Below are 23,627 nucleotides of genomic sequence, written 5' to 3' on the forward strand. Positions count from 1 at the left end.
AATTTATTATGACAACTACACTTTATCTGTATCTAAAACAGATTCACACACACACACACACACACACACACACACACACACACACACACACACACACACACACACAAACACAAACACACACACACACCCGAACAGACACCCACACACACATACGTAGCATGTGAGGAATGGAAAGGTGCACAGTTAACACAAACTGCAATGTGACTTCATGGAAAGAATAGGATTCAAAAAGAAAAAAAGAAAAGGCATTCAACATCTTCTTGTGAGAGTTACTAGTTTCCCTCATCATGGATAATTCCTTTAGTGCTGAATCACATAGATTGTATTAACAGTACTTCCTCGGAGACTCCTTCAGTAGGAATGTCTGGATCTTGCTTACATAGGGCAGGGACATCACAAACTTGGTTTAAAGGGAACTTGCTGTAATCACAGCGGGAAATATCCAACAGAAATGTAGGGGCAATGTGATGCAGTTAAGAGGTAATTTAGTCTATCTTTTGGGTAACCTGATATACTTCTGTGCAAGCTGACGCAATTTGAGGAGTTAGATGAAACACTTTTAAGGCAATCTGATACACTTTGAGGGGTAATGTAATGCACTTTGTGGCAGGTTGATATAGTTTTTGAGGACAAATTAACACAGATCTAGGAGTAAAATAATACACTTTTAGGGGAGGGTGATACGCTACAGGAAAAAGGTAATGCAGTTTGAGGGGTAATTTTATGGAGGTGGAGTAATTTCGTACAGTTTATTAATGAACACAGCATCAAAAAATTATGTACAGTATTTGCACGTCTGCCACAGAATCAAATCTCTCATCTATTCGCCACAGAAAATTCCTTCTCTCTCTCTCTCTCTTCATTGCTTAATTTAGTCTGACAACAAACTGTAACGCACTCAGTTGATAGGTCGCAACTATTTTACACGTGCCCCAATTTGCAGGAATGGCTCTTAACCCTTTTAGTTAACATTATGCTTACATCTTCACATGTGCACTAATAAAGTCTCCAAGCATGCCTAAAAATGTAGGATAGTTTGTTTCATTTAGGGGTAATCTGTTGTGAAGGCAGCATCAGAAATTACAAAACAACGACAAACAGAGGCACAACACCGAAAGAAACAAATAGTCAATCAACTGAAAATGTGATAACTGGTACTGTACTGAGGAATATCATTAAAATATCTGTTCCATTTCATTACACTTAGAAGAAGATTCTATCAGAAAACGGAATCTCTTTTTTGTCTTGCGGCGAGACCTTTTTACGAAATTTCAGTCACCAACTTTCTCTTCCAAATGCGAAAATATTTTGTTGAGCCCAACCTACATAGGTAGGAATGATCATCAAAATAAAATAAGAGAAATCAGAGCTCGAACAGAAAGGTTTAGGTGTTCGTTTTTCCCGCACGCTGTTCGGGAGTGGAATAGTAGAGATATAGTATGATTGTGGTTCGATGAACCCTCTGCCAAGCACTTAAATGTGAATTGCAGAGTAGTCATGTAGATGAAATATTTCAATTTCTTATATTTCTGAGTGAACCAATAAGTTCAGTACAGTATTTATAGTCTCTGACCACTATTCAATAGAGAAATATTAATCTCAATATTTCATTCATCCTCATTGAACCAATAAGTGCAATACAGTATTTACAGAGTCTCTGACCTCTGTTCAATGGAGATATATAAATCTTAGTATCAGACCCTAATCGAGCTGTACCAAAGGATGGCAGGAAAGAAATGTCACCTGGTTGTGCCAGAGGAAAAGAAGAAGAAGAAAAAGGATGTGGTGTAAGCACTTCAACTTCCCATCAGACTGTGAGAAAGAATGAAAGATATATATACTTAACATATTGTCTTATCATTACTTAATAGAGATATTAATGAATACATTATCCTCAGTTTCTGACCCTAATCCTTTTATACATAATGCTGGATGCAAAAAGTCTAACCAGGATTTGTCAGAAGAGAAAATGGTTTCATCAATGTAATGTCCTGTAAGTCTCAGTGTGTGAAAAGGTGTAAATTAACAGTATGTATATAATCTTTCACAATCACTTGAAACAGATATTAATGAGACGATAGTATCCATTTCAGACCATAAAGTAAATGATGAAATATTTCAATTTTCAGTCATCCTTAGTGAACCAATAATTGCAGTATAGGATGGATAGTCCCTGACCATTATTCAATGGAGGTATATTACTATCAGTATCAGATCCTAACGCAGCTGTACGAAAGGTTGGATGGAAAATTTCAGCTGGTTGTGCCAGAGGAAAAGAAGAAGGTGTAGGCACCTCCACCTCCCTTCAGACTGTGCGTAAAATATAAGACAGCTATACTTAGTACTGTCTTAGCATTACCTAACAGAGATGTTAATGAATATATTATCCCCCGTTTCCGACACTAATCCTGTTATACCTAATGCTGGATGCAAAAAATCTCACCAGGTTTTGTCAGAAGAGAAAATGGTTTGAGCTATATAACATCCCATAAGACTCAGTGTGTAAAAACGTGTAAAATAACTATTTACATAGTCTCCTACAATCACTTAACACAAATATTAATGAGGCATTAATATACACTTCAGACCTGCCTAAGAAATCTCGCCAGGTGTCTGGCAGAGGAGAAGGAGTTGTGGTTAAAGAGGAAACATGTACTTCAGCTCCCGATCACAATTGCTTCCTAGAGATTGCAACAACTGTCCTGAAAGAAGACAGATAAAGACATTTAAAAGTTTCGGCTTATGAAAGGAGAACGTGGACAAAAAGAACGGGACGATTACAATGACAACATTGATGATGATTACGATCTAGATGAAGAAGAAGAAGAAGAATAAGAGGAAGAAGAAGAAGAAGCAAATGATGATGTATTGGAAGTTGGCCGGTAGCAAATATCAATCCAACTGAAGTAGGGTGATTAGTATACCAGTTGTCTATGAATGTGGTGGGCATTAACTCACATGATAATGAAACACTGTTTATCGAAAAGAAACTCTGAGGAGCATTGATTATTTGGCTGAAATTCCTCAGAAGAAAATGAGAACTCCGTTAAGCACGAGAGTATTAATTCAAGCCTAGACCCAACATTATGATGAGGGAAATGTTTAAATATGCGCCTTACCTTTCCCCTTGTACTGTGTATGTGTGTGTTAGACTCCTGTTTCAGCTGAAGTAACAGCATTATGTTGATAATAAATTTAGTCTCTAGCAACAGTTTTGAAATATAAAATTGATTGTTTGCCTACACATTTTCCACACTGTACAATGTGAGCAATAAATCACAGTTATTGAAACACTACAATTCCTTTTCATTTTTAACACACTTGTGTAACCCTTAATAGTGTGACTTAACCGAAATTTCTTCTCAGTAGTGGCAATAAGCAAGCTTCGAGTATTTTACTTTGTGACACAGACGGTTTACATATGGAAATATTTAATTTGGATCTTGAAGAACTACGTGCAAGTCTTGCATAATAAAATAAAACTTCATTTTTGCTTAGATCTTCGTAGAACTCGCATATATTACAATAAGCCTACAAATCATATGCATTTGAATAATAAGAGTAATACAGACCATTTCGGTGCTGAAATATTAGATTGGGTTTGTAAAATCTCGTAATAAATTGTGAAGTAATATAAATCAGAGATACCGACTATGACATTATCACTGGAAATTTCATGTCTCTTACTGTCACCGTCTTTGGTCGTCTTCGTAACTGTGTTTATAACCAGTCCTCATTGTTCTGCAGTTTCAGTTATTCAGAACTCGTTATTCCTTACCAAAGGACACCTATGTCCCTTTATTCCTAAAAATATCATGTTGTCTGTGTTTTATTGTGGTGGTACTTTTATTTTATTTTGGTGTAATTGATTACATGTTTTTTTAGCCAGCCATAGTTTATGAATGGTTTACCAACAAATTTACTTGTAATACTTAACGATTGTATTATTTTTGTTTTTCTTGTGATACATTATCTTCCATTTCTCCGTCACACATTAGTGATGAAACACAAAAGCTTTAGCTGATGAAAGTAGACACTTTATTGGGTCGAAAACCCATTGTTGATTTATAGACTCTTGCAATGCAAACAATACATTTTCTGGCACATTTAGAATATTTTGGCACTTTTCACATGCATCACAGAGATGGCAAAATAATTAACACAAGCTGTACAATGTTCTTCTTGTACTGAACCTCACCTAAGCCAAAATAACTTTCGTAATAATCTTTATTCATTATATTTTTATATCGATACCTTAGTTTCGCTCTCCTCTTCCTCCTGACGCATGCTTCAGAGTTTTTAGTGATTATGGAACTAGATGGAAAATAGCTTGATATAAACATACTGCAATAATCCACATAGATACGAAACTATTTGGGCAGATTAAATCCACTTTATCATTTAGATACTATTGTAACCTATACGTTAAATGTTATAGTATATTTTAGAAAATTCTGAAATTTTTGATATATCATATGTGACACAAAGCATTTAATTTTAGCATTACAATTTCTTTCTTTCCTTTAGTCTCAAGTAGATTTCCAAACATTTGCAATAAATGGTATCGATTATATTTCTCTAGTGACACATTATCTTCACATTCTCCTCCAATCTTCCACATAATTTAAACTTACAATTACACTTTATAAAGTAGCTAATAACTAGTTGAAAAAATTGCAGTATGATGATATATGCAAACACCACTCTTTTCGCCTTTTTTTTAAAGACATATTAATATACTCTATCACAGTTGCGGAAAAATTCATTTAACGCTCTGTTATGTCTTAACCATGTGAACCTATGGACACATGCTGGTGAGAATGAGATCTATTCATTGTACAGAGATCGAACTTGTCAATTTTTGACCATGGAACGATTTGCAGGTGATAGTAAGCAACTTCATTGTGAAGGAACAGTTGCTTTTATTTAGTGTTCCAGGGTGTACAGAATATTATGTAAACTCATCTTCATCAACCACGTATTCCTTATTTATTGTTTCCATTGAATAAAATGTTGGGTTTTTATTGTTTACAGGGAATGTGTTGTATACTCGTTCCAACATCCCACAGCGAATGATATATAGATCTGAATGAAATTTATCAATGCATGTAGTGAACCAGTCCACAATTAATGTCTTTGTAAGACAATAATGCAAACGTAAGTGACATCACTTTAGGTATTTCAAACAATTAACATACTTTGAGCTGTTTTTTGATAAATAAGTCAGACAACTTTGAGTGCAGCCCAGACGGAGCTGAATACTTGTTTGTGTTCGGATGAGAGAGAGAGTGAAGTGGTGTTGGCGGTGGTGGTGGTGGTGGTTGTGGGGGGGGATTATGATGCTCGTCTTTTTTATTAATAATTAATTTTGATGCAGTGTGTATGTCTAAGTGCAATTACATGCATTTCATAAGTCATGGCAAATATTGTATATGTTGCAATAGAGCGATGACATGACAGTGCCATGATGTGCAATGATTTCATAAGGTAATGCGTATCTCAGCGATAATACAAAATAGAGTTCCTTTACAAGAGATCAAGGCAAAAGCAGGAATGAAACACACACTTTGGAACTGAGTGTAAACGTATTGTGCACGAGTACGAAAGGAACAAATATGAATCAGAATCAAATATTATCCTTCAAAATATTCCACAGTGCATCAACACAACGTTATCCACGACGGGAAAAGTGCTGAATGCCATTGGTATTGCCATGAATGTGCGTCCTGCAGTTGCTATGCGGTGAGGACATTGCCCTACTTGCTAAGTGCCTCCCTAACAACAATTTATTCAGTTGCAAAATTAAGGTCTAGGTCTCATAGGTTTTGGTCTAGTCAGTGGCGTGGGGAGGAGGGGAGAAGGATTTCCTACGCCGGCCGCTGTACACAATGCTTGATGACGTCTACAGTATAGGCTGGGCTGTAGCGTTATAGTGGAGCATAATAGCAAAATCCAGCAGTGGCAGACGTTTCCTCCGAAGTGTACGTCACAGATTGTACGGCAGAAAATTGCCATTACCATTTCTGCCAGCGAGAAAGGCGATTATGACAAATGCTCACTGTTCCAGTCTGCTTACATGCATCTCGTAACAAGATAAGCTCACACTGAATGTTTCAGGCACTGCTACTGAGCCAAGACTGCATGTGGTCGCAAGCTGTTGGTTAATATCAGTTTGCCACGGCCTTTTTGGTGTATTTAGCGCAATTACGGCGATGTCACATGTCCCAAAATACGCCAAATTCGTCATAAATTTCGCAATTCTCCTCATATATGAGGCATACCCTTCAACATGCATTCATTTTAATGTAACATCTGAGGTACATCTGTGTATGTAAAGAACGTAGTTTGACGCAATTTTTTTCAGCAGAGGTAAATGTCTTTCGAAAATAAAGAATGTCTTTGACTTTGAGCTGAGTGTTACCCAAATTTCTACTACACATTTGCCGCTGTTTTAGGGCTAAGCGTTGACTGGTAGGAAATAGGGAAGCGTATGTCAGAAATAATGTAATTTGCCACTATTTTTACACATCATTTATGTACTACACTCTTTGGTTGAAAAGATAAGGGCGGATGGGATGTATTTGTCTGTTCTCTTCATCTTTGAATTCCGACGCCTCATTGTGATTGTTGGAGATTTGTGGAGGGAAAAGCTTTTCTTTAAATTTCCACCTACTTTCGTTACTATTGATTCCACATTGTTTTGAAGAACTACATAAATCTCAGTGTGAAATGCGTCGCAATAAAAGACCATTTTCAGTAACTATACAGAAACTAAAAATCATATGGCCAAATAAACAAAGACTAGAACACAATATATGAACTAATTATTAAATGTGTGGTTGTTACATATTTTTGACATTGAAATACTGTTAAGTAACTCAGGTCATACGAATACTTTCGAACATGACACTGATTTATGCAATTCAAGTTTAGGTTACATGGTTTTTGATGATAAACACAGATGTGAATCAGTGCAGCGTCTTCAGTATCTTAACATTGTTGAATATGCAGAATTCAGTACATCTGAGTACTTTTGAATATGACACTCTCTAGGATTGTAGCTTCAGAGGAGCTACAAATCGCATCTGGGATAGTTCAGTAATCTTCGGTTTTTAAAATATACCACCATTTTAAGCATAGCAAAACTGGGCTATTTGCACCATAACAGAAGTTTTGGTTTTTTCAGTTTCCAATTACCGATATATGAGATACCTCTGAACCTAAATCCTCTTCCATTTTACGTATGTTTAAATTTGCTGCCACCACCATCCCGATTTTTTTTAAAATCACCTACCTCAGCCGTCTAGGATTTTGGTGACTAAAGCACTAACTAGAAGTGGCCACTTGAATTGTGCTTGAAAGATCTCATAGCCATTGTACCTTATTACATGGAAGAAATTAGTTTCTTTTGGGGTAATTTCACACATATACAAGGGTACTTCCAGATACACAAGTACGCTGTTTAAAATCACTATTTCATTTATTGCCACAATATGTTTCATAGGTTTAAACCTCCATTATAAGGTTAATTTATTTTCTCTAGATACGAAATGTGTGTTGTCACGACTTCAGGGTAGCTTGTGGTACTGTCTCCAGCAATCATACCAAGCGAGGTGGCGAAGTGATTAATACAGTGGACTTGCATTCAGGAGGACGACGGTTAAAACCCACGTACGGCCATAAGAATTAGGGAATCAAACATATACAGGAATGTCCTTTGAAAGCGCACTGCCGATTTCTTCATCTATCATTTTTCCGTAATCTGAGTATGCTCCCCGTCTCTAGTGACCTCATCGTCGATGGGTCGTTAAACACTAATCTCTCCGTCTTGTTACTTTTCCGATAGCCGCAGGTTCCTTTCTGTGTCGTAATGAAAGGAATAAGTTATAAAACACTTTTTCCTCTGGAATCAAGCTGGTTTTATTCTGGATACAATACACCATATTTTTCGCCACTCTTCTGGTTACAAAACCACGTTTTTCAACATAACCTTCGTTCATTGTGATGGCCTTACGCCACCCTAGTGAGAGGGCCTATATCCCCACAAGGTACAACTCTAGTGGTCGACGTCTGAGCGAACGTTTTGCTGCATGAATAATCACACATCATCCACGTATCACTTTCCGAGGAAAACATACTTCATAACGCCAAACAGATGCAAGACGGCGGTGCAAAATCTCGGCTATATTGTTGATGAGGGACAACTTACGAAGCTTTGTGAGCTCCTCTCGGTTGCGCAGCCTTGCGTAAGGCCTTGCATTGTCATGGAGAAGGCGATGTTCGTTTACACTTTTAGAAGGACCAATATTTTGAAGTCGTTTCTTCAATTATCTGTGGATACCACAACATACTTCCGAGTTGCTCCTTACACCATGAGGGCGCCAGTCCACGGATTGGCAGTTTGCTTCCGGTTCGAAGTGATGAACCCATGTTTCATCGTCTGTGACAATGTTCGCCAAAAAATAGGCACAACTAGCCTCGTAATGATCAAGTAACTCTGCACAGATGGTCTTTCGTTGCTTTTAACTGTGTTCTGTTCGGTGGTGGGTAACTGAGCGGGGATACGGTTTTGAGTACCACAACTAATGGACGACTATATCATTACTGCAAACAGAGACCTCCTGTACTTCAGCGAGGAGAAATACTGTAATCTTTAGATCACGTTGAATGAGACTTTTCGGACATTCAAACATTGCAAAGGTCACCGCTCTGTGCGGCCGGCTGGCACGTGGGAGACTGGACAGGTTTGTGCGACTTCGTTGCGGTGATAACAGACGCCTAACTCAATTACTCACCGTGCTTTTGTTCACTGTCAGGTCACCGTAGAGTCCTACGAGCTCCTACGAATATCTGCGACGCTTTGCTTATCTACCAACGAAACTGAATTACTACTGTCTGCTTCCAACGCACCTCTGTTACAGACGCTATTTTGAAGAATACGAGTAATGTTGCCAGCTGTTGGATCTTAATGAAACTCTTTAGGCTAAAGCGGGAATATTTGAAGGGGTTCCAAAACTCCCTCTTTTCCAACTGATCGAGCAAAGAAATGTGTTCCGTTATATATAGAAAGCCCCTCATATATCACATGTTAACGGTCAAAGCTCATCATGGACTCTGTTCACAAGGGCTGACAGTACATATGTGATGTACTGAGACAAATTTACTTGTAATACTTAACGATTGTATTATTTTTGTTTTTCTTGTGATACATTATCTTCCATTTCTCCGTCACACATTAGTGATGAAACACAAAAGCTTTAGCTGATGAAAGTAGACACTTTATTGGGTCGAAAACCCATTGTTGATTTATAGACTCTTGCAATGCAAACAATACATTTTCTGGCACATTTAGAATATTTTGGCACTTTTCACATGCATCACAGAGATGGCAAAATAATTAACACAAGCTGTACAATGTTCTTCTTGTACTGAACCTCACCTAAGCCAAAATAACTTTCGTAATAATCTTTATTCATTATATTTTTATATCGATACCTTAGTTTCGCTCTCCTCTTCCTCCTGACGCATGCTTCAGAGTTTTTAGTGATTATGGAACTAGATGGAAAATAGCTTGATATAAACATACTGCAATAATCCACATAGATACGAAACTATTTGGGCAGATTAAATCCACTTTATCATTTAGATACTATTGTAACCTATACGTTAAATGTTATAGTATATTTTAGAAAATTCTGAAATTTTTGATATATCATATGTGACACAAAGCATTTAATTTTAGCATTACAATTTCTTTCTTTCCTTTAGTCTCAAGTAGATTTCCAAACATTTGCAATAAATGGTATCGATTATATTTCTCTAGTGACACATTATCTTCACATTCTCCTCCAATCTTCCACATAATTTAAACTTACAATTACACTTTATAAAGTAGCTAATAACTAGTTGAAAAAATTGCAGTATGATGATATATGCAAACACCACTCTTTTCGCCTTTTTTTTAAAGACATATTAATATACTCTATCACAGTTGCGGAAAAATTCATTTAACGCTCTGTTATGTCTTAACCATGTGAACCTATGGACACATGCTGGTGAGAATGAGATCTATTCATTGTACAGAGATCGAACTTGTCAATTTTTGACCATGGAACGATTTGCAGGTGATAGTAAGCAACTTCATTGTGAAGGAACAGTTGCTTTTATTTAGTGTTCCAGGGTGTACAGAATATTATGTAAACTCATCTTCATCAACCACGTATTCCTTATTTATTGTTTCCATTGAATAAAATGTTGGGTTTTTATTGTTTACAGGGAATGTGTTGTATACTCGTTCCAACATCCCACAGCGAATGATATATAGATCTGAATGAAATTTATCAATGCATGTAGTGAACCAGTCCACAATTAATGTCTTTGTAAGACAATAATGCAAACGTAAGTGACATCACTTTAGGTATTTCAAACAATTAACATACTTTGAGCTGTTTTTTGATAAATAAGTCAGACAACTTTGAGTGCAGCCCAGACGGAGCTGAATACTTGTTTGTGTTCGGATGAGAGAGAGAGTGAAGTGGTGTTGGCGGTGGTGGTGGTGGTGGTTGTGGGGGGGGGATTATGATGCTCGTCTTTTTTATTAATAATTAATTTTGATGCAGTGTGTATGTCTAAGTGCAATTACATGCATTTCATAAGTCATGGCAAATATTGTATATGTTGCAATAGAGCGATGACATGACAGTGCCATGATGTGCAATGATTTCATAAGGTAATGCGTATCTCAGCGATAATACAAAATAGAGTTCCTTTACAAGAGATCAAGGCAAAAGCAGGAATGAAACACACACTTTGGAACTGAGTGTAAACGTATTGTGCACGAGTACGAAAGGAACAAATATGAATCAGAATCAAATATTATCCTTCAAAATATTCCACAGTGCATCAACACAACGTTATCCACGACGGGAAAAGTGCTGAATGCCATTGGTATTGCCATGAATGTGCGTCCTGCAGTTGCTATGCGGTGAGGACATTGCCCTACTTGCTAAGTGCCTCCCTAACAACAATTTATTCAGTTGCAAAATTAAGGTCTAGGTCTCATAGGTTTTGGTCTAGTCAGTGGCGTGGGGAGGAGGGGAGAAGGATTTCCTACGCCGGCCGCTGTACACAATGCTTGATGACGTCTACAGTATAGGCTGGGCTGTAGCGTTATAGTGGAGCATAATAGCAAAATCCAGCAGTGGCAGACGTTTCCTCCGAAGTGTACGTCACAGATTGTACGGCAGAAAATTGCCATTACCATTTCTGCCAGCGAGAAAGGCGATTATGACAAATGCTCACTGTTCCAGTCTGCTTACATGCATCTCGTAACAAGATAAGCTCACACTGAATGTTTCAGGCACTGCTACTGAGCCAAGACTGCATGTGGTCGCAAGCTGTTGGTTAATATCAGTTTGCCACGGCCTTTTTGGTGTATTTAGCGCAATTACGGCGATGTCACATGTCCCAAAATACGCCAAATTCGTCATAAATTTCGCAATTCTCCTCATATATGAGGCATACCCTTCAACATGCATTCATTTTAATGTAACATCTGAGGTACATCTGTGTATGTAAAGAACGTAGTTTGACGCAATTTTTTTCAGCAGAGGTAAATGTCTTTCGAAAATAAAGAATGTCTTTGACTTTGAGCTGAGTGTTACCCAAATTTCTACTACACATTTGCCGCTGTTTTAGGGCTAAGCGTTGACTGGTAGGAAATAGGGAAGCGTATGTCAGAAATAATGTAATTTGCCACTATTTTTACACATCATTTATGTACTACACTCTTTGGTTGAAAAGATAAGGGCGGATGGGATGTATTTGTCTGTTCTCTTCATCTTTGAATTCCGACGCCTCATTGTGATTGTTGGAGATTTGTGGAGGGAAAAGCTTTTCTTTAAATTTCCACCTACTTTCGTTACTATTGATTCCACATTGTTTTGAAGAACTACATAAATCTCAGTGTGAAATGCGTCGCAATAAAAGACCATTTTCAGTAACTATACAGAAACTAAAAATCATATGGCCAAATAAACAAAGACTAGAACACAATATATGAACTAATTATTAAATGTGTGGTTGTTACATATTTTTGACATTGAAATACTGTTAAGTAACTCAGGTCATACGAATACTTTCGAACATGACACTGATTTATGCAATTCAAGTTTAGGTTACATGGTTTTTGATGATAAACACAGATGTGAATCAGTGCAGCGTCTTCAGTATCTTAACATTGTTGAATATGCAGAATTCAGTACATCTGAGTACTTTTGAATATGACACTCTCTAGGATTGTAGCTTCAGAGGAGCTACAAATCGCATCTGGGATAGTTCAGTAATCTTCGGTTTTTAAAATATACCACCATTTTAAGCATAGCAAAACTGGGCTATTTGCACCATAACAGAAGTTTTGGTTTTTTCAGTTTCCAATTACCGATATATGAGATACCTCTGAACCTAAATCCTCTTCCATTTTACGTATGTTTAAATTTGCTGCCACCACCATCCCGATTTTTTTTAAAATCACCTACCTCAGCCGTCTAGGATTTTGGTGACTAAAGCACTAACTAGAAGTGGCCACTTGAATTGTGCTTGAAAGATCTCATAGCCATTGTACCTTATTACATGGAAGAAATTAGTTTCTTTTGGGGTAATTTCACACATATACAAGGGTACTTCCAGATACACAAGTACGCTGTTTAAAATCACTATTTCATTTATTGCCACAATATGTTTCATAGGTTTAAACCTCCATTATAAGGTTAATTTATTTTCTCTAGATACGAAATGTGTGTTGTCACGACTTCAGGGTAGCTTGTGGTACTGTCTCCAGCAATCATACCAAGCGAGGTGGCGAAGTGATTAATACAGTGGACTTGCATTCAGGAGGACGACGGTTAAAACCCACGTACGGCCATAAGAATTAGGGAATCAAACATATACAGGAATGTCCTTTGAAAGCGCACTGCCGATTTCTTCATCTATCATTTTTCCGTAATCTGAGTATGCTCCCCGTCTCTAGTGACCTCATCGTCGATGGGTCGTTAAACACTAATCTCTCCGTCTTGTTACTTTTCCGATAGCCGCAGGTTCCTTTCTGTGTCGTAATGAAAGGAATAAGTTATAAAACACTTTTTCCTCTGGAATCAAGCTGGTTTTATTCTGGATACAATACACCATATTTTTCGCCACTCTTCTGGTTACAAAACCACGTTTTTCAACATAACCTTCGTTCATTGTGATGGCCTTACGCCACCCTAGTGAGAGGGCCTATATCCCCACAAGGTACAACTCTAGTGGTCGACGTCTGAGCGAACGTTTTGCTGCATGAATAATCACACATCATCCACGTATCACTTTCCGAGGAAAACATACTTCATAACGCCAAACAGATGCAAGACGGCGGTGCAAAATCTCGGCTATATTGTTGATGAGGGACAACTTACGAAGCTTTGTGAGCTCCTCTCGGTTGCGCAGCCTTGCGTAAGGCCTTGCATTGTCATGGAGAAGGCGATGTTCGTTTACACTTTTAGAAGGACCAATATTTTGAAGTCGTTTCTTCAATTATCTGTGGATACCACAACATACTTCCGAGTTGCTCCTTACACCATGAGGGCGCCAGTCCACGGATTGGCAGTTTGCTTCCGGTTCGAAGTGATGAACCCATGTTTCATCGTCTGTGACAATGTTCGCCAAAAAATAGGCACAACTAGCCTCGTAATGATCAAGTAACTCTGCACAGATGGTCTTTCGTTGCTTTTAACTGTGTTCTGTTCGGTGGTGGGTAACTGAGCGGGGATACGGTTTTGAGTACCACAACTAATGGACGACTATATCATTACTGCAAACAGAGACCTCCTGTACTTCAGCGAGGAGAATTACTGTAATCTTTAGATCACGTTGAATGAGACTTTTCGGACATTCAAACATTGCAAAGGTCACCGCTCTGTGCGGCCGGCTGGCACGTGGGAGACTGGACAGGTTTGTGCGACTTCGTTGCGGTGATAACAGACGCCTAACTCAATTACTCACCGTGCTTTTGTTCACTGTCAGGTCACCGTAGAGTCCTACGAGCTCCTACGAATATCTGCGACGCTTTGCTTATCTACCAACGAAACTGAATTACTACTGTCTGCTTCCAACGCACCTCTGTTACAGACGCTATTTTGAAGAATACGAGTAATGTTGCCAGCTGTTGGATCTTAATGAAACTCTTTAGGCTAAAGCGGGAATATTTGAAGGGGTTCCAAAACTCCCTCTTTTCCAACTGATCGAGCAAAGAAATGTGTTCCGTTATATATAGAAAGCCCCTCATATATCACATGTTAACGGTCAAAGCTCATCATGGACTCTGTTCACAAGGGCTGACAGTACATATGTGATGTACTGAGACAGAGAGAGAAGTCTCTGTCCATTGGAGACAGTGCCACAAGTTACCCCAAGGGCATAACGCCACACTCACATGTCCAGTTACTAAAGAGAAATCCACCTGATGATGGAAGTATAAACCTTTAAAACGCGTTGTGGAAATAAATGAAACTGGGACTGGCAAGAGTAATCATATGCTTTCATTCGCTATCAGTAATTGCCACGGTGAAGACTAACCACAAGAACACTCACTTAAAAAAGTTGTGTTCTGATATTAACAATTAATGTGACAACCTGTCAGTACCTTGAGTAAGCACCTTTTGCAGCTGAGACAGCTGCGAGACGGGCAGGTCTATGAGGTCCCGGTAAGTACCAAAAGGGAAGTGGAGCCATCAGCACACCAGTGCTGTGGCCAGCTGCGCTAGGTTTCTCGGTGAGGATCCATTGCACAGAGAGCCCGATCGAGTTCCAACAGATTCTCGATTGGTTTTAAATCTGGTGAGTCTGGTGGCCAGGCGAGCACAGTAATCTCATCCGGGCTTTCTTCGAAATACATACGTACACTGTGCCAAGTGGCATTGAAGAATTTCTGTGTGGCTCCATTATGCCTTCCAGAACGACTACATCAGCCCGGGGAATGCAAAGAAAACATTAGCCAGACAACTGCGCTCCGTCCTCCGGCCTGGATGCTTCTGATGTTTGTTGCAGAGTGCTAGCTTTCAGACGTTTCACGTCATACATGCCAACGACCGTCTATTCGATGGAGCATAAAACGCTTTTCATCTGAAAATATCACCCGTCGCTAATGCGTAGACATCCAGATTCCGTAGCGCTACTCAAATTCCAGCCTTCTTTGCCGATAAGCGGTAGTCACCATGCGTGGATAAACCACGTACCTACTGCGACGGTCACTTGCTTAGCAAACAGTCCATGTCCATTTGTCCACACTGATCGCCACCTCCTCCATTACTGCGTTGTGATGCAACACATTCACTTCGAAACCGGGTTAGGCGACCCCGTATAGATATACTACCAACATAGTGCGAAAGCCAACGGACATCCCCTTTCAAAATCAGACAATGCGTGTTCATTGTACGACATAGCATCTACTCCGTTGTCCACGCTTCCCTGATACAGTTTATTGCTAGCACTGTCACTTACCGCCTGCGAGAGGTTACTGCACATTGATTTCGAACATTAATGTCGATCAGAGTGGGACGTGTGAAATTCCATATTGCCTCCAACTAAACAACTTGGACAGTATAGTACGTGTTACTTAAAACGGATAGGTTTCCTCTTTAAGTTCCTTAGGATGTTCATTGAGATATAAATAGTGATGTGCTGATGGTTAAGTTGCATTAAGCTGCGAAGTGCATAGCGCGTGCTCTGTTAATAAACACCCACTTGCTGTTTGCTGACGACAAAGCAGCTTCCTTTTCTGGAGCGGCGTGTGGCGCATAGAAAACAGCGACCACGCTGCAACCCCGTCGCGTGCCTGTTCAGACATAATTTAAGGCCGGATTTGTACGTCATCCGCGGGGATCCGTTCCAGGGGATCATGAGCTTACGCACACTTGCGCTGCTTGACTGCGCCAGTGTGAACAAGCAGCATGCGAGTTATTTACACGCACAAGAAGGTGGCTGCCGCAACGGCCGCTACCAGCGTAAAAAGTTAGGCCGCTAAATATTCCCTTTGACGTCCGGTACGCCAAGCTCGCCAGAACGTTTGTTTGCACAGAGGCTTGACTTTCAGAGCCGGTTGTATAGCAACGGAAGTCTGGTTTGCTCTGAATGTAGATGGCGTATCTAACACACACTGATGTATAGAAAACATCCTCCACTAATATGTTAAATGCGCTTGCTATCATTCCTATTGTTTCATCAGTACTAGTGCGGTCAGCATTTCTGGAAAATATATGCATGTAAAAACGTTAAAACAGGTATTTAATATTACCCATTAGCAAGATAAGACGGTATCTTAACGCAATGCCGCATAGAAGTGTTTTTCACATTATACATGCGACGGACAGTCGTAAAGCCTTGATAATCACCTCTGAACAACACTGTTAGCTAATCACTTTTGTTTGTTTTGCCGATCTTGTACACATTTACAGTCATGGTACACATTTTGAAACGTCCCCTTAGAAAAATTATACACGACTGTGCTTAAACTGACACACAATATTTTTAGCGCAACGCAATCTGACTTTCAAAAATCCCTACAAAAGAATGGCCCTGACTAACAATAACCTATACCTTTCACAAATCACTTACTTCACAAAAATCTTCGTTACTCGAACTACTGCAATACAGCGAGCGCCACTACTGCCAGCTAACTAAAAGATTCAAACTACGGAAGTCACTAACTACTGATAGGCACAGTTAGCAAATGAAAGATTTTAATAGAGAACAAACAATGTATTTGCCTTTATAGTCATAATATATATATCAGTTTATGACACCAATTCTTACAAATTTCAAAACTCCTCCATCTCTCTCCCCACGTCCTACACTGCTGGCGGCTCACCTCCAACTGCGCAACGCTACGCGCTGTTAACCTCCAGCCGCCCAACACTACAATGGCGAGTATTACAACAATGCCAACCAGCCACTGACTGCACACAGCACAGCCAGTGATTTTTCATACAGAGCGCAATGTGGCGGCGGCGTTACCAATATAAGAATCTAAACAGCCTACTTACATAGCCCCCATATTCCCCACAAAAATATTTACAAATTGTTTTGGGCAGTGGCCAATACAGGTTTAAAATTTTTTTCATAATTACAATAACAAAGAATGAATGAAATGCACACACTTATCGATACAATGTTGGACAAAAGCTAAAATTTTCTCACAGTCCATAAAGACGGTCCTGATCATTCATCAAAGTAAAATTGCAGTTTTTTTCTCAAAGTCTGAGTAGTAAAAGAAAATGCACATGGAAGTAGTGGATTTCCATGCAGTCTTGATAAAGTATTGTTGTCCTTCCAATGGAAAGACAATGCTGACTCTTGACATGCAGACAGGTAATGGGCCACAACAGAGCAAACCCACAGCAGAGTCAGTCGAAGTTTTGAAGAATATTGGTAGGTAGGTCAACACAGAGTAGACCCATTGTAGTCCTGGTAGAGATTACGGTATTGGTGGGTCATCAAAGATGCAGACCCACTGTAGTCCTTGTAGAGATGGCCAGCAGCCATCTGATTGACTGTGCAGGCGCACAATCACCATTGAAAAGTCTTGCGGATAATATAGCAAGTCCATAACCACCACTTGTGCCCTCACAAAAATTGTTTTTGAAATGTCCTTAGAACCAGCAATGCTGTTATCCAGTCCCTTACTGAATTATTAACACACGTACAAACACTATCAGTCCCTACTTCTCACATATTGTCCATATACTATGACCAACAGAAATGTGTCAGTGAAATGTAACTTACAAGTTACTTAATTTCATTAACAGGTGTCCATTACAATTTTATAACATGAGAATACAATAACAAAGGTACAAAATATATCATTAAAGAACATAATAGTACAGATAACATTTGCAGTAATACAGGCTTTACAAAAGAATCGAAATAACATATACATCAGTGTTACAGGAATTATGACAGGAGCACATACATAAAAAAAAATCAGAATAAATTGCGAAACATCAACTTCACACATGAGCATTAAAATAAAACAGAATAACTAATGTCTCACCATCTTTACAAAGTAAATAATATATTACCAGAAAAATTCTATAATCTAACTCTCATCAGATAAACACATAAAGACAGGAAGAACACAAATATACAAGAGTACACAAACACATGGCGGAATAACAGAAAGAGAAATGACAGGGTTTGTTTTCAGTGTAACATTTGGTACTGAGTCCAACCCAAAACGTCATTCGTCTTATCTCAACATTTGTTTCCACCAAAAATATCCTATCCAAGCATGCTTTCTGTATTTTGTTCACATCCTCTTTCAAAAATAGTTTTCCTCCACTGTACACAACTTTTTTGGCCAAATCATTTTCTTATAGCTTCTCAATGCATTTCTTCCAATTCCTCATAGTTAGTTTCTTATATAGTCTACCCCCTCTTAAGATAACTTAAACCTAATGGGCTCAGATGCTCAACTAAGGGACGACGCAAAGCATCAGCACAAAACAAATTAACACAAACAGCAATGACAAAAAAATGCAAGTAAGCTTAGCGAGCAGCAATAAATGTAATAATTTATATCTAAACATGACAAAGGTGAATCAGAAAAAATATTACAGTAAAAATGTGTAATACCTATGTCACATCTTAACACTAGGGTGATGCATCACAAGAACGTACGCTAGCAGATAAGTTACCAAATCGTAAAAAAAATTTTTTTTTTGCAATTCCTGTGAAGGGAAATGTCTATTTCTGCTCCCTTTTCCAAGAAAGTACATCATGAAATGATTCTTTATTGGGTCTGTAGACAGAAAATAGTGATATTTGTACATCTATTACATTTTATTTTAACCAATGCTGCAGTGCAGATAGAAACTGGATATTATACAAAATGAGCAATCTCTCAGCTAAAAAGGCAATAGATATAAAATTTTTCTCATCATTTCATTTCAGTAAATGTCATAAATTAAGAACTCTACAGTGTAATCATGTTTTCAAGTTTGAGGGTGTTGTATTTACGATGCTTTCTACAAAGGAATGTCATTAGCGAGGATAATGGCTTCCCTTTTTTTTTTACCTGTGCCTCTGAAAGGCACACACTAATGGCTTTTCTCCCAGGCGACAGTCGCACAGCTGGGTGCCCACGACGCATTATGTGCTGGTGGTCACTTACCTTTCTTACTGAAACATTTACGACAGCAGTTGCCGCTACAGTGACAGTCTCATTTAAAAAATTTCACAGGTCAAGAATTTGAGTTACAAATCTGTAGAAACAAAATCCTTTAAATAAAACAGTGCCCAAAAAGTTTTAGTCGGCGTTGTAATACATTCAAGCATTTACATACATTTCATAACTCTTAAAGTACGATTCTTGGTTTTCAACAACCTTTTTCACAAACCAGAGTCCCTAACCACTACTCATTATTCCTTACCTTATTCGTCGACACTTCTTCAATATTTCATCATAACAGATATGTAGCATAATCAAATAACTCATATAGCATCAGCTTATTGATCATAAACATACCACAACAGCATAATACACATAGTCATCGTAATAACAACTTCATAACACCTCAGTCTAATCTCAAAATCGTCGTAGCTTCCTCCAGTAATTTCAAAACCTAAAAAATTCTCTGTTCATTTCAATAGTGTCATCTACCTCAAACGTACTTCAAAAATCATGATCCCATACCAAATATGTCATTCAAAGCTCGTATAGTATCACAATGATTCTGAAAAAATATGAACAGTTCACAAAGTACAGACAAAATACAATTTCGTAAGTGTGAAGTTATCCAACTGTGTAGTTACGTAAACATCTGTCACTGATGTAGTAAAATAAATGTTTGTCTCTCCCAGTTAAATGATCAGATAGCTGTGTAATTAATGTGTTAGAGAAATATGGTACCGATGTTTAAGTTGTATAAGCAAATACCATATTAGCTAGGGCTCCTTGTGCTTGCCATACACATGGTACACAAAGTAAGCGTGTACCCCAATGAGGATTAATGTAATTATATCCTCATATGTTACAGATTACAGCAATGGAATGAAATGTGTCACGAAAAACTTTCTTTGTAATTCAACAATCTTGATAAATAAATGGTTTAAGTACCAAATTAATCACTCAAATGCGTGCCCTGTAGTGCTAAATGTGCGTTTTGCTGTAAGATACTTCTGTGGAACTGTCGTAGTTATCGTCCTCTGTAAGCAAATTTCTGCTGAAGTCAATGTACTTATCTCATCATAAATGAAAGTGAAATGCTTTCCGTATAGATATCGTCGTTATTACGTACCTTATCGTGATCAAGAAAGTACTATAATGTAACGTATTGTTGTGCTACGATAAAGGCTGTCTCATTGTAGCTATACCACAAAAGTTACTACTAAAACATGTTTTACTTTCCAGAATAATACAGAAAAACTGTGCAGATATAAAACAGATACACCGCAAAAGCACAATGTAATTGTGTCACACATTAGTAGCGTCGTGATATAAACGTGTGGCTATCAGAGAAACCAAATGCTAAGTCATCTTTAATCTCACCGAATGTACTTCAAATAAAGAATGTATTTTCAAGTAAACCAAAATATTGCACTAAAATCTCATTGGCAGTACTGGTAAATGTTTTATGTATTTAAGCCTTATAGTCGTTACGTAATCGTGCAACTAACAAGCAAGAATGTACACACACAATAACACTGTGACGTCTGTTCACTATAACAATGCACTCGTAAATACTGTCTAAATAAGTTCTCTAAGTTCTAGACTGGATAGTTAACTTCAAAACATTGTTGCATGTTAACAGTTTCTCAGTGTGACAAATTGTACTAGCAGCGTGAAGTGAAAAATTTTATGGCAAAGACTAAGTTAAAAAGCAGATTATCTCTCAATAAACGGTTTTACATGTGAAATATGGTGAAATCCTTTGCTCTTCATAGTACTCAGACTTTCAACTTGAACGCAATTATCATGCGATGTACGTCGGTAAAGAGTACTGGAGTTTTTCTCAAGGTTAGCGCCTATGTTCTTTTTCTCTGAGCCAGCCAGCGCACGTGGCTGCCTGCGGTGCGAGTCATTGTCTGCCTCTTTGTTGGCGTGCGTCGTTATTGGGATTAGGAGACCTAACTTCTACCAATTCACCTTGTCGAGAGGGCCCTGCTCTGTTTGAATCCCGCCAGTACTGCTGCAATTCAGGTCTGTCGTTACGATCATATCGTCTGTCGTCATGTCGGTAGATTCCATAGTTTCTTTCTTGTCGGTCACGTGGTGGAGAATTTCTCTCTCAATCGTAACTGCGCGCTGGACCGTTGCGTCTAAAGTTATTCAGTCTCCCTTGATAGTAATTATTTTGGTTCCCATATTGTTTGTTTCTCTGATTGTCTCTGTGATAGTCACTACCGCGGAGAGGTGATCTTTTCCTGTAATTATTACTACTCTGCCAACGGTTGTCATAAGGGTGGTGTCTGTTATGGTCAAGATTTGTATTGTGAGAATAGCCTTGTCGTGTCCAGTTATTATTTCTTTCATCGCGAAATTGCGACTCATGTGACCTGTAATTGTTGTGTTCCTGATTTCGCGTTCCGCGATTGTCAGTGTCAATTTCAAATTCTTGTAAGAGTCCCTGAAAAGCTTCAATGTCGTCTTTGCAACGGCCTGGCAAAATAATATGTCGTAAATGTTCAGGCAATTTGATTAAGCACATGCGGATGAGTTCTGACGAGCTGTATGGGTTTGAAAGATACTGATTCTTATGTAACATGTCTTCAAAATATTTCACAAGACTTGAAAATTCAGATTGTTCGAAATTTTTCATCATTATGATGCCATGTTTTACTTGGTCTTGTGTGGCTTGAGACCAATATGCTGAGAGGAAGGCATGGTAAAATCGTGAATGACCGATCGCATTCTTACAGCTGGTTCATTCTCTAAATAGCCACACATAAATTCTTCTAATCTGTGCTCTAATGACCAGTTGGGGGGGGGGGGGGGGGGGGACAATGAGAGAATTGATGAAGCCACGCTTGTGGATGAATGTCGTTGCCAGAATTTTTAAATGATTTGAATTTACGTGTAGTAATGAACAGCTTATAGTCAAAATCATCATGTCGGTGAGTCGCATTTCGGTCATTGTAACGTCGTTTCGGCGGTTCCATCTCAAAATTCGGTGTAGTTTGCCAATTTCTTTCATAATCTCCAAAGTGCCCTGTGTTATTATTTTCTGGCAGTTCCGCATTTTTATGTCCCTCTTCCCGTATTGGAGTGCGAGTGTCCTCTGAAATATACGTAATTCTTGTATTACCTGTGTCAGCTGATCTTGTACTTCCCGGATTTCTCTTTGGTGTTGCATATTAATTTGTTTCTGATTTTGTTTGAATTTCCTAATTTGTTCGAACTCTTCTGTGTCATTAAAGACTACCGGTTTTGTGTCATTCAGATTATCATCTACCTTCGTAGATAAATTATTTAGCTCATCCGAAAGTTCAACTACTTTCTGTGATAATGAACTAATGTCCTCCATGTGTCTTTCTGAATCAATTTTCAGAGTATCTACTGTGTCCTTTAAGTTTTCTTGAGTTTTTGCAAGTTGCGTAACCGAATCGGTAGATGCAACTGAGTCAATTTTAGCTTGCAAGGTCTCATGATTTTCATGAACAGTTGTTTGCAGTTCTTTTATGGCTGCTTCGTGATTCTGTAATGCATTTTCATGCCGCGAAAAAATAGGTTGAAAATGCTCACAAATTTGTGGTTTTACGTCATTACAGATTTTTTGACATTTCGATTCATGTTATGTAACTCAGTAGTTAAATCTTCAAGTGTTTGTTCTAGTGTGGTGTCTAACTTCCGAAGATTTTGTTCCATTGTGTCTAACTGTTGCTGTGTTTCTCTCTGATGTTGTTCCATTGTGTCTAACTTTCGAAGATTTTGTTCCATTATGTCTAACTTTTGAAGCTTTTGCTGTGTTTGTCTCTGATTTTGTTCCATTGTGTCTAACTTTTGAAGTTTTTGTCCCATTTGTTGCATTAATTGTAATAACAGTCCACTGGTGTCTGAAACATGTTCCTTAGTGCTATTCGGCAATGCATTTGAATCGGCAATATTCGCAGTTGGAAAAACAGAATATGTGTCTTGACTTATTTGAGAATACGGTGAGGATGCAAAACCTGAATCTACAGTATTTGCAAGAATGTGTCCTGTCATTTCGGAATCCTGAGGCGAGCTGTTGCCGACCGATCGATCGATAATGCATCCCTGTTCACTACCTGTTTCACCGTCCACACCATTATTTGACGCCCGCTCAATTTCCCTATGCATAGTTACCAAATTACTACTTAGAATGTCTGTTAATTTATTACACAGTGGTGCTGGTAAGCTACACTCGTCGTCACTATTATTTCTCAGTTTACTTTGACGCCATTATTGTCACAATATTTCACACGACAACACAGAAAACCACAATTTGAAGAGCCAAATAAGAGAACACATTAACGTAGCACTGAAAATAATATCTAGTTAATTGCAAGTGTAGCTGCGAAATACTTGGTGCAAATCTACATGCATGCCACAACTGTTTTACTGTACAACAATGAAAAAC

The sequence above is a fragment of the Schistocerca gregaria genome, chromosome 7, assembly GCF_023897955.1.
Source record: "Schistocerca gregaria isolate iqSchGreg1 chromosome 7, iqSchGreg1.2, whole genome shotgun sequence".
Classification (NCBI taxonomy): domain Eukaryota; kingdom Metazoa; phylum Arthropoda; class Insecta; order Orthoptera; family Acrididae; genus Schistocerca; species Schistocerca gregaria.